The sequence below is a fragment of the Schistocerca nitens genome, chromosome 8, assembly GCF_023898315.1.
Source record: "Schistocerca nitens isolate TAMUIC-IGC-003100 chromosome 8, iqSchNite1.1, whole genome shotgun sequence".
Lineage (NCBI taxonomy): Eukaryota > Metazoa > Arthropoda > Insecta > Orthoptera > Acrididae > Schistocerca > Schistocerca nitens.
Genome location: NC_064621.1, coordinates 127,375,375 through 127,386,620, shown reverse-complemented (window position 1 = coordinate 127,386,620; position 11,246 = coordinate 127,375,375). Strand labels below are relative to the sequence as shown.

General features: G+C 44.0%; 1 non-coding gene across 1 annotated transcript; it reads right to left on the bottom strand.

The window, feature by feature from the left end:
- Positions 1–469: 469 nt before the first annotated feature.
- On the bottom strand, positions 470–544 carry Trnas-cga (transfer RNA serine (anticodon CGA)). Its single transcript has one exon. It is a non-coding gene; the product is annotated as a tRNA-Ser (tRNA).
- Positions 545–11,246: the final 10,702 nt, after the last annotated feature.

Sequence of the window (11,246 nt, the reverse complement as noted above, 5' to 3'; positions counted from 1 at the left end):
AGAAGTATGGACGTGCCAAATCGGATGATTCTTTTTGATCCACCCTGTATTTCTGTTTTCCATCTGTTGCCTTCGAACACCCGAGTACTTCACAAGAGGCTGAAGAGAACCTTTAATCTGTTCATTAACTTTTCACATTGCGAGATCTTCGTACAATTTTGTCAAGAGGATTTGACAGTTACAGCATCGTAGGTTTTACGCATAATTTTTCTGCGGATGCGCGAGTTGCTATTACGTCTTCTCTACCCTTTTCTCTCTCTTTTACAACAAAAATGTTTCTATAAATTCTCTGAGTGGTACCATTAAAGCAAGATGGGTATTTAACATGATCTGGAGCATTAATTGATACACCAACACGCGGAAAAGACGCACCTCGAAGGGATTATCTGAATGGGACGGAAATTGATAGATATTAGATACATGTGCAGCAAAATAATGATTACAAGAAACTTCCTGGCAGATTAAAACCTTGCCCGACCGAGACTCGAACTCGGGACCTTTGCCTTTCGCGGGCAAGTGCTCTACCAACTGAGCTACCGAAGCACGACTCACGCCCGCTACTCACACAGCTTTACTTCTGCCAGTACCTCGTCTCCTACCTTCCAAACTTTACAGCAGCTCTCCTGCGAACCTTGCAGAACTAACACTCCTGAAAGAAAGGATATTGCGGAGACATGGCTTAGCCACAGCCTGGGGGATGTTTCCAGAATGAGATTTTCACTCTGCAGCGGAGCGTGCGCTGATATGAAACTTCCTGGCAGATTAAAACTGTGTGCCCGACCGAGACTCGAACTCGGGACCTTTGCCTTTCGCGGGCAAGTGCTCTACCAACTGAGCTACCGAAGCACGACTCACGCCCGCTACTCACAGCTTTACTTCTGCCAGTACCTCGTCTCCTACCTTCCAAACTTTACAGCAGCTCTCCTGCGAACCTTGCAGAACTAGCACTCCTGAAAGAAAGGAGTTTTAATCTGCCAGAAAGTTTCATATCAGCGCACACTCCGCTGCAGAGTGAAAATCTCATTCTGGAAATGATTACAATTTCAGAAAAATTCAACGATTTCTTCAAGAGAAAGTTTCACAAATTGAGTAACTTGATAACGCTTTAGTCCATCTCTGGCCCTTATGCAGGAGGTTATTCGGCTTGGCATTGACTGACGGGGTTGCTGGATGTCTTCTTGAGGGATATCGTGCCAAATTCTGTCAAATTGGCGCCTTAGATCGTCAAAATCTCGAGCCGGTTGAAGGGCCCTGCCCATAATGCTACAAACGCTCTCCATTGGAACTCATTTCGAAGCGGGACTCATCACTGAAGACAATTGCAGTCAGATAGCAAGTCTCTGACTGGACGTGAAGTCTTAATTCCCTATCCCGAAGTCCTAACTCCCTATCCCCTCCTATTTCCTCACATACACTGATGAGCCAGAACATTATGATCAGCCGCGCGGGGTAGCAGTGCGATCTGAGGCGCCTTGTAACGGTCCGAGCGGCTCCCTGCGTCGGAGGTTCGACTCCTCCCTCGGGCATGGGTGTGTGTGTTGTCCTTAGCGTGAGTTAGTTTAAGTTAGATTAAGTAGTGTGTAAGCTTAGGGACCGATGACCTCAGTAGTTTGGTCCCATAAGAATGTACCACCACCATTATGACCACCTGCGTGATAGCTTGCTTGTGTGTCTTTAGAACGAAATACAACACTGATTCTATCAGGATCCCATAGTTTGTTGGTAGGTTTGTGGAGGTACGTGGCATTACATGTCTACGCACCGATCGTGCAATTCGCGTAAATAACGGACCGTTGATCTGCGTATGCCGTGATGGCGCCCGATAGCGACCCCGATGGGTTCCAAGGGATTTACATCAGGCGAATTTGGTTGCCGAAACAACAACATGAGTTCACTATAAAGCTCATACAGTTCTGGTTCCGAGACACGGAGAATTATACTGCTGAAAGATTTCGCTGTCGGGGAGGACATCAAGCATGAAAGGACGCAGGTGGTTTGCAACAGTCAGCGTTTTTTGATTACTAAAGCAAGTCCCATGGAAGAGAAGGCGAATGTTTCCCATAACATAATATTGCCCCCACCAGCGTGCGTCCACGGGGCGCTGCAAGTTTCGAGGCGCCGTTTACCTCGATCACGGCATTTCAGGTGACGACTATCGACCCAGTGTAGCAAAAATGTGATTCATCCGAGGAGCCGACACGTTTCCATTAATCGGCGATTGAATCCCGATGGTCCCGTGCCCACTGAAATTATAACTGACCATGTCGTTGGGTCAACATGCGAACACGTAGGGCTGGTCTGCTGCGGAGTTCCACGTTGGACAATGTACTATGAACGGGGTGTCTCGAAACACTTGTCCACGCACCAGCACTGTGTTCTTTTGAAAGGGATGCCACAGATCACCATCTGTTATACTTTACAGAGCAGACAATCCGTCGACCTCCACATTCTGTGAAGAATCGTGAACGTCCAACCACTTAGCGTCTAGTGGTAGTATCACTGTCCTTCTACCTCTTTCCCCAGATACTCGCTACAAGAGCACGTGAACATTCGACCAGCTTTGCCTTTTTAGAGATACCCGTTCACAGATTCTACGTAATATTAACCTGTACTTTGTCTAAATCGCTTGCCTCAATGTATTTCCCCACTTGCAGCCCGTATCTTCGCTAGGGTGATCCCCCGGCCGTGTCTGCTCCGCTTACATACACTACTGGCCATTGAAATTGCTACACCACGAAGATGACGTGCTACAGACGCGAAATTTAACCGACAGGAAGAAGATGCTGTGATATGAAAATGATTAGCTTTTCATCAGAGCATTCACACAAGGTTGGCGCCGGTAGCGACACCTACAACGTTCTGACATGGGGAAAGTTTCCAACCGATTCCTCATGCACAACAGCAGTTGACCGGCGTTGTCTGAATAAACGTTGTTGTGATGCCTCGTGTAAGGAGGAGAAATGCGTACCATCACGTTTCCGACTTTGATAAAGGTCCGATTATAGCCTATGGCGATTGCGGTTTATCGTATCGCGACATTTCTGCTCGCGTTGGTCGAGATCCATTGACTGTTAGCAGAATATGGAATCGGCGGGTTCAGGAGGGTAATATGGAACGCAGTGCTGGATCCCAACGGCCTCGTATCACTAGCAGTCGCGATGACAGGCATCTTATCCGCATGGCTGTAACGGATCGTACAGCCACGTCTCGATCCCAGAGTCAACAGATGGAGACGTCTGCAAGACAACAACCATCTGCACGAATAGTTCGACGACGTTTGCAGCAGCATGGACTATCAGCTCGGAGACCATGGCTGCGGTTACCCTTGACGCTCCATCACAGACAGGAGCGCCTTCGATGGTGTACTCAACGACGAACCTGGGTGCACGAATGGCAAAACGTTATTTTTTCGGATGAATACAGGTTCTGTTTACAGCATCATGAAGGTCGCATCCGTGTTTGGCGACATCGCGGTGAACGCACATTGGAAGCGTGTATTCGTCATCGCCATACTGGCGTATCACCCGGCGTGATGGTATGGGGTGCCATTGGTTACACGTCTCGGTCACCTCTTCTTTGCATTGACGGAACTTTGAACAGTGGACGTTACATTTCAGATGTGTTACGACCCGTGGCTCTACCCTTCATTCGATCCCTGCGAAACCCTACATTTCAGCAGGATAATGCACGACCGCATGGTGCTGGTCCTGCATGGTCCTTTCTGGATACAGAAAATGTTCGACTGCTGCCTTGGCCAGCACGTTCTCCAGATCTCTCACCAATTTAAAACGTGTGATCAATAGTGGCCGAGCAACTGGTTCATCACAATACGCCAGTCACTACTCTTGATGGTCTGTGGTATCGTGTTGAAGCTGCATGAGCAGTTGTACCTGTACACGCCATCCAAGCTCTGTTTGACTCAATGCCCAACCGTATCAAGGCCGTTATTACGGCCAGAGTTGGTTGTTCTGGGTACTGATTTCTCAGGATCTATGCACCCAAACTGCGTGAAAATGTAATCACATGTCAGTTCTAGTATAATATGTTTGTCCAATGAATACCCGTTTACCATCTGCATTTCTTCTTGGTGTAGCAATTTCAATGGCCAGTAGTGTGGATAGTAGTTTTTCGCTCACTTTGAAAGTGGAGCAAAAAGGAAATGATTAATATTGGTACAAGGTACCCCGCGACGAAATATACGGTGGCTTGCATATTGTGTTTTTGACGTAGATATCGATGTATTAGTCACAAAATTTACTAGTTATGTTCTCTTTCCCTTTAAGCATATTTTTACGTTTAACTGTAAGATTTTCCATAATTTTCATTCTATTTCCAATATTTTGCACATGCGTGTCCTTTTAGTGTTGGGCAACCCTCTAGCCAATAGTGAGATATGTCAGTCAACATGTAAAGTAAAGTCAGTGTTGGAAGTGTGCACAGACATAACCTATTGATTATTTTTGTCTACGCAGGTGTCTGTACGGCCACGTTTTCCTATCTCAAAATTTCAAGACGTCATAACCCCATGTAACGCTAGAACAGTGACCGTTCTACAAATGTTTTCGGCTAAGAAGAGCAGTTACTGTCAGCGGGAGTCTTTGGTGAATTCTGACGAAACGAGTTCGTTCTCCTTTAGGAGCATCAAGCAAGCAATGTATAACGTGCAAAATACTGTGTATCCTTCTTCCGAGAAGGTATTTACCCATGGTGCCTCTCCTTAATTTTTTTTTTTTTTTTTTTTTTTGACATCCTGTCCCAATGCTGTGTGATATCAGGTTTTGTTTGTGAGATGGGAAATGTTTCTTTGAGGAAACCGTTACTATCTACCACTTGTATTAGGGTCTTGAAGGGAGTAGCCAATTGCAGTGGGAGAGGTGATTTTTATGTGTGTGGCATGTAGAGAATTAGCGGATTTTATGTCCTCTGCAGTCATAGAAAGCACTGCAGGCGATATGATGAGGTGCATGGCCTACCGTCAAAAGCAGATTATGCCCTGAGGTACTTTCGAAATGTTTATAGGACTAAGGTGCCAGTTTTTGCCAGTAGAGCGCTGAGCGATCTGGCCCCTACTTGTGGTAGAAATATTGTTTTTCTCTGTGAACTTTCGTTAGTTCAGTAGCCTGTATTGCTAGAACGTGTTGTCTGCTCTGTATTACGCCACCATTTCCGAACATTCTATGCGAATCGCACATCTCACTTTCATCATCACACGGACAGACCTATGGCAGAGCACTGCATATAGTTAAACGTAAGATTTCTGGGGTAACGAGGTTTGCTTAAGATATAATTAACGAGATACTCTATTGTAGGGTTTGCACTTAACTTTTTGCTGTTTAACCCATCACCATCTACATTTACATGCATACTCCGCAAGCCACCGTTCGGTGCGTGGCGGAGGGTACCCTGTACCACAACTTGTCGTTTCCTTTCCTGCTCCATTCGGAGATAGAGCGAGGGGAAAACGTCTGTCTATTTGCCTCCGTATGAGCGGTAATTTCACGTATCTTATCTTCGTGATCCCAACGCGATGTTGGTGGTAGTAGGACCGTTCTGCAGTCAGCTTCAAATGCCGGTTCTCTAAACGTTCTCAGTAGCTCCCGAAGCACATCCCTAACACTTTCATGCTGATCGAACCTACCAGTAACAAATCTAGCAGTTCGCCTCTGAATTGCTTCGATATCTTCTTTCAGTCCGACCTGGTGGGCATCCCAAACACTCGAGCAGTACTCAAGAATAGGTCGCACCAGCGTCCTATATGCTGTCTCCTTTACACGTGATTTACACTTTTCTAAAATTTCCCCAATAAACCGAAGTCGACCATTCGCCTTCACTACCACAATCCTCACATGCTTGTTCCATTTCATATCGCTTAACAACGTTACCGTAGATATTTAAACGACGTGACACTAAGCAGGACACTACTAATGCTGTATCCGAACACTACGGGTTTGTTTTTCCTACCCACCCGTGTTAATTTACATTTTTCTACGTTAGGAACCAACTGCCATTCATTACACCAACTAGAAACTTTGTCTAGGTCATCGTGTATCAACCTACAGTCACTTATCTTGGACACCTTTCTGTACACGACAGCTTCATCAGTGGACAACCTCGGATTACTGCACCCTGTCTGTCATGTCATTTAAGTATACAGAAAGTATCAACGGTCCTTTCACACTTCCCTGGGACACTCCTGATGTTATCCCTGTCTCCGATTAACTTTCGCCGTCAACATACTGGATTCTATTACTTAAGTGGTCTTCAAGCCAGTCACATATCTAGGAGCCTATTACTTATGCACGTACTTTCGTTAACAGTCTCCAGTGATGTATCGCGGTTGTCATAATAAAATTGAGTATAATCAAAATATTTGTCAAAATGTACAAATCATGACCGGTGAGTGAGTCAGCCCTAGAGAAAAGCGAGGCAAAAACAAATAATAAATGGGACCCTAGTGTGAACTGAGATAAAATGTCTAAAAATTAACTAATTTCTGAAGAAATACAGGAAGTACACGGGAATTATCATACAATAATAATACTATAGTATGGTACCGAAAAGTCGAGAATAAAAAAAAATCTGAAATATACCTTGCCAGATAAAATTACGTAGGATTTATTACAGGGTTTGGTAGACACGAGCTGTATAAAACCGACGTAAATAAAACTTAAAATTCTGAGTGATGTCTGCACTTCTGTTGCATTGCTAACATGTCGATATGATCTAAGCAGCCCATGGAGGCTAGCAATACACTGGAAAGCGAAAGGTCAATGTGTCAAAGGGGAAGACGAAGTAAACAGCCGAAGAGCTACAAGGAGGTTCAAAAATGTCTCTGAGCACTATGGGACTCAACTGCTGTGGTCATAAGTCCCCTAGAACTTAGAACTACTTAAACCTAACTACAGCACACAACACCCAGCCATCACGAGGCAGAGAAAATCCCTGACCCCGCCGGGAATCGAACCCGGGAACCCGGGCGTGGGAAGCGAGAACGCTACCGCACGACCACGAGATGCGGGTCGCTACAAGGAGGAAATCATAACTAGGACCGCATTACAAAACTTTAAAAAACCCATAGTTTATTGTAGAAAAAAATGAAAGAGAAAACAGAATGCGGTTTATATCAACAACTCGGTATTATAAAATTGCACCAAGAATAGTATTTGAGTATTATACAGTTCTTAAATTAACGTCAAAACCATCGTAAAAGCTATCGACGAGAATTCAGATAGTAAAAAATTCCATAGATTATTGCGGGCAACGGCCTTGCCGCAGTGGGTAGACCGGTTCCCGTGAGATCACCGAAGTTAAGCGCTGTCGGGCATGGTCGACACCTGGATGGGTGACTATCCAGGCCGCCGTGCGCTGTTGCCATTTTTCGGGGTGCACTCAGCCTCGAGATGGCAATTGAGGGGCTACTCGACCGAATAGTAGCGGCTTCGGTCAAGAATACCATCATAACGCCCGGGAGAGCAGTGTGCTGACCACATGCCCCTCCTATCCGCATCCTCCGCTGAGGATGACACGGCGGTCGGATGGTACCGGTAGGCCACTCGTGGCCTGAAGACGGAGTGCTAACAGAATGTTGCAGTATCTCAATTCGATCTGATTACTCAGAGTTGAACCCGGTGATCGCTTTCATGACTAAATGATATTTATTTATTTTTTCCAAAACATTTCCGTTTGTTTCCTTGAATATAATGAGCAAATTATTTTCAGTGATGGAAATAGACTGACCCATTTCTCTTAGATAAATTGAGATAGCTGATTTGGGGCAGGCGAGGTTTACGTGTTTTTTTTTTTTTAAACCGTGTACTAAAATTGCCGACATTCTCATAGCTCTAAAGCCTTTAAATTTATTGTATTTGACCTTTCATTATGCCTGAACCGGCTATAATGATTTCATGGAATAAAGAATGCTGGACGTAGATTTTTCTTTTTTAACTTCGGAATGTTATTCATACCATTTTGAACAACAGCGTCCCGCAGGATGGCGTCCGGTTATGGCTTACCACACGGAAACACAAACTTGCAGGTGTGAGTCAAGCCGCGTAACTCCATGAGTCACTGCCGAAAGAAGTAGGTAAGTTGGCGCATCGTTCGAAAGAAGTTATACCACGCAGCGGCGACCAACACATGGGATTCGAAATACTTATCGAAAGCTGCAATGACTTCTGGGAAAGCAACTAATGTAGGCTGAGTAAGGTGGAAAAGCTAAATGCAAATGCACGAGAGATCTGCGCCATCACAAGAAACGAAGTATAACCACTGAACATGACCCGAAGTGTTGTAGGCCGCAAAATGCTGAAACAGCCGCAGTTCGTATTCCTCCCACTCTTATGCGGCGGCGTCGAACTTGAAGAATCTGCTGCCATTGTCATCACCCTGGACGACGTGTTGAAGCAGGGCTTCCTGCGGCAGCTGTCGATCCTTCAACAGCAATGTCATCTTGTTGATCGGCTGAGGAAACTGCATCGACTGAAACTTAAGTTGTTCCCGTAACAATGTAGGTTCCTCTCGCTGCACAGCCGCCATGGCGAGGAAAAAGAATATGCGACAAGTGAGACATGGTATTCTAAAGAAATAGAACCACAGGGAAGCTCACCGAAAACTTTGAGCTCAACGCCGTCTGCTCGGAAAACCGAAAGAAGTTGCACAACGATCGCCCGAATCAGTGGTGTATGAGTAGTGAAACAGATAAAGATCGACACTGTGTGAACAGTGAAATTATATTCTGTTTGAACCTTTGTAAGTTTCTTTGAACTGTTAGGCAACAAATTCGATAAATGCCTCTAATTAACCCTCATCCCATAGTTGAAAGTGAAATGCGTAAACGCAAATCGATGTGTAAAGGTATAAGGGTGTGCGCGGTCCATACGGATTACATTTTATTTCAACGCTACGAGAAACAACACTTCACAGAGCAGTTAGCAGAGCAACGTACAGAAGGTGAGGCGAATTGCCCGTGTGACGGCGTTCCTGCAGCGTATATGCAGCGTAGCGCGATTCCGATGCCGGTATATAAGCACCGACCTGTAGACAAAGGATTAGAGTGGCATTCTTGTCTTTCCGACGTGAGTGCAGTAAATGCGAAAACTATGTCGACGTTATTACCAAATGCGCCCAAACTGAAGACTGAAGAATGTGTTTGGGGCAGCATGTCTCACGAAAACCGCCGTTGTGGAAAGGGCTCCTGGTGCTTCATGATAATGGAAGTCCCTGTACCGCAAATGTCGTAACGCCGCAGCTACACCAATTAGAGCTCAATTGGGAGACACTCGTGCACCCGCCCCATAGTCCTCATCTCTTTCTATGACATTATCACGCGTTTGGTCCCTTAAAATGGCCTTGAAGGGTCGACAATTAATGTCGGAAGATGCTGTACAGCAAGCAATTACCGACTCCTTCACGCAGGACAATACAGTGTTTTGCCAAATGGCTATCTTCAACCTCTTGCGACAATGGGATCATTATCCTAAGGCTGCACTGCTCCTCTACTTCTCAGACTGTGCCGCGTTTCACTTTCCCCCAGCATTTTCTTCTTCTTCTTCTTTCGATTTCGGCCATCTTTGGACCACGTTCAACAATTCACTTGCCCGGCTTTTTGATCTTTTTTCTCTCTTCCCAATATTTCCTCATCATTTTCGAATGGTTCCTCCTCCGCTCTTCCGACCATTTCCTGTTATTATTCTTTAGTTTCGTTTCTTCTGGAAAACACTTAATTTCGTTCACTATTTGTTTAAACTTTTTCCTGTCCCTGATTGACTCACGGGTGACATTAAAATAGGCCAAATCCTTTTTCACCATCTGTATCCATTTATTGTTGGTTTTTTCGTTCCTGTTACTATGTTCAAACACTTTTCTTGTTAGTCTGTTTCCATCCATCCTCGACAGGTGACCATAAAACGTTAGTCTGCGTTTACGCATTGCATCACTCACCTTCTCAATAGTTTTGTATATTTCCTTATTACTCTTTAGCTTGTACTCTTCTCCAATCTTTCTCGGTCCTAATATTTTTCTCAAAATTTTCCTTTCTTTCCTTTCCATGTTTTCTATTTCCCCCTTTTTGTTAAGAGTTAGGCACTCCGATGCATACAGGCATTCTGGTCTAATGACAGTTTTATAATGTCTTAATTTAGCTTGAATCGAAATGTTTTTTTTGTTATATATGTCTTTGGTTTTTTGAAAAGCAAATTCCATTTTCCTTGCTCTCGCCTGGTTTGCACTCTTGTCTAAACCATTCACTTGAATTATTTCACCTAAATACTTAAATTTTTCTACTCTCTTAATATTGCCGTATTTAGTAATAAGATTTTTCTTGTTATTTCTATGATTAGACATATACACGGTTTTTTCAAATGAAATCTGCAGTCCAGCTCTGGCCGAAACTTCTTGTAGTTTCTCCAAGTAATTCTGAGCTATTTCTTCGTTTTCTGTAATTATTGCCAGATCGTCTGCAAAAACTAAACAGTCCACTTCTATTTTTTCTTTTTTTGTTCCAATTCTGATGTCATTCTTGGTGCCTTTGAGTTCTTCTTTCCATATTCTCAATATCTTTTCCAGTACGCAGTTGAAGAGGATTGGGGATAAACCATCACCTTGTCTAACACCTGTTTTAATTTCGAACTTCCTTGAAATTTCACCCATAAATTTAACTTTGGCCTTAATGTTTGTTAGCGTCTGTTTGATAATTTGAATTGTTTTCTTATCGACCCCAAATTCTTCCAATACTTTCAGTAATGTTTCTCTATCTACCGAGTCGTATGCTTTTTTGAAATCTACAAATACTATTGCAAATCTCTGGCCTCTTGAGATTCTGTAACGAATTAGTGTTTTCAGGTTAAATATTTGTTCAACACAGGATCTACCTTGTCTAAAACCTGCTTGATATTCACCTATTTTTTTATCCAGAACTGGCTCCACGATTTGAAGTAATTTCCTTGACAAAATTTTGTATCCTACTGGTAGCATTTTATTATTAAAGAAATTCAAATTATTCAAATGGCTCTGAGCACTATGGGACTTAACATCTGAGGTCATCAGTCCCCTAGAACTTAGAACTACTTAAAACTAACTAACCTAAGGACATCACACACAGCCATGCCCGAGGCAGGATTCGAACCTGTGACCGTAACGGTCGTGCGTTTCCTACCTGAAGCGCCTAGAACCGCTCGCTTAAAGAAGTTATTACGAAGCAATTTAGCAATATCCTTAAAAAATACCTACGGTTTTCAATATTATCTACC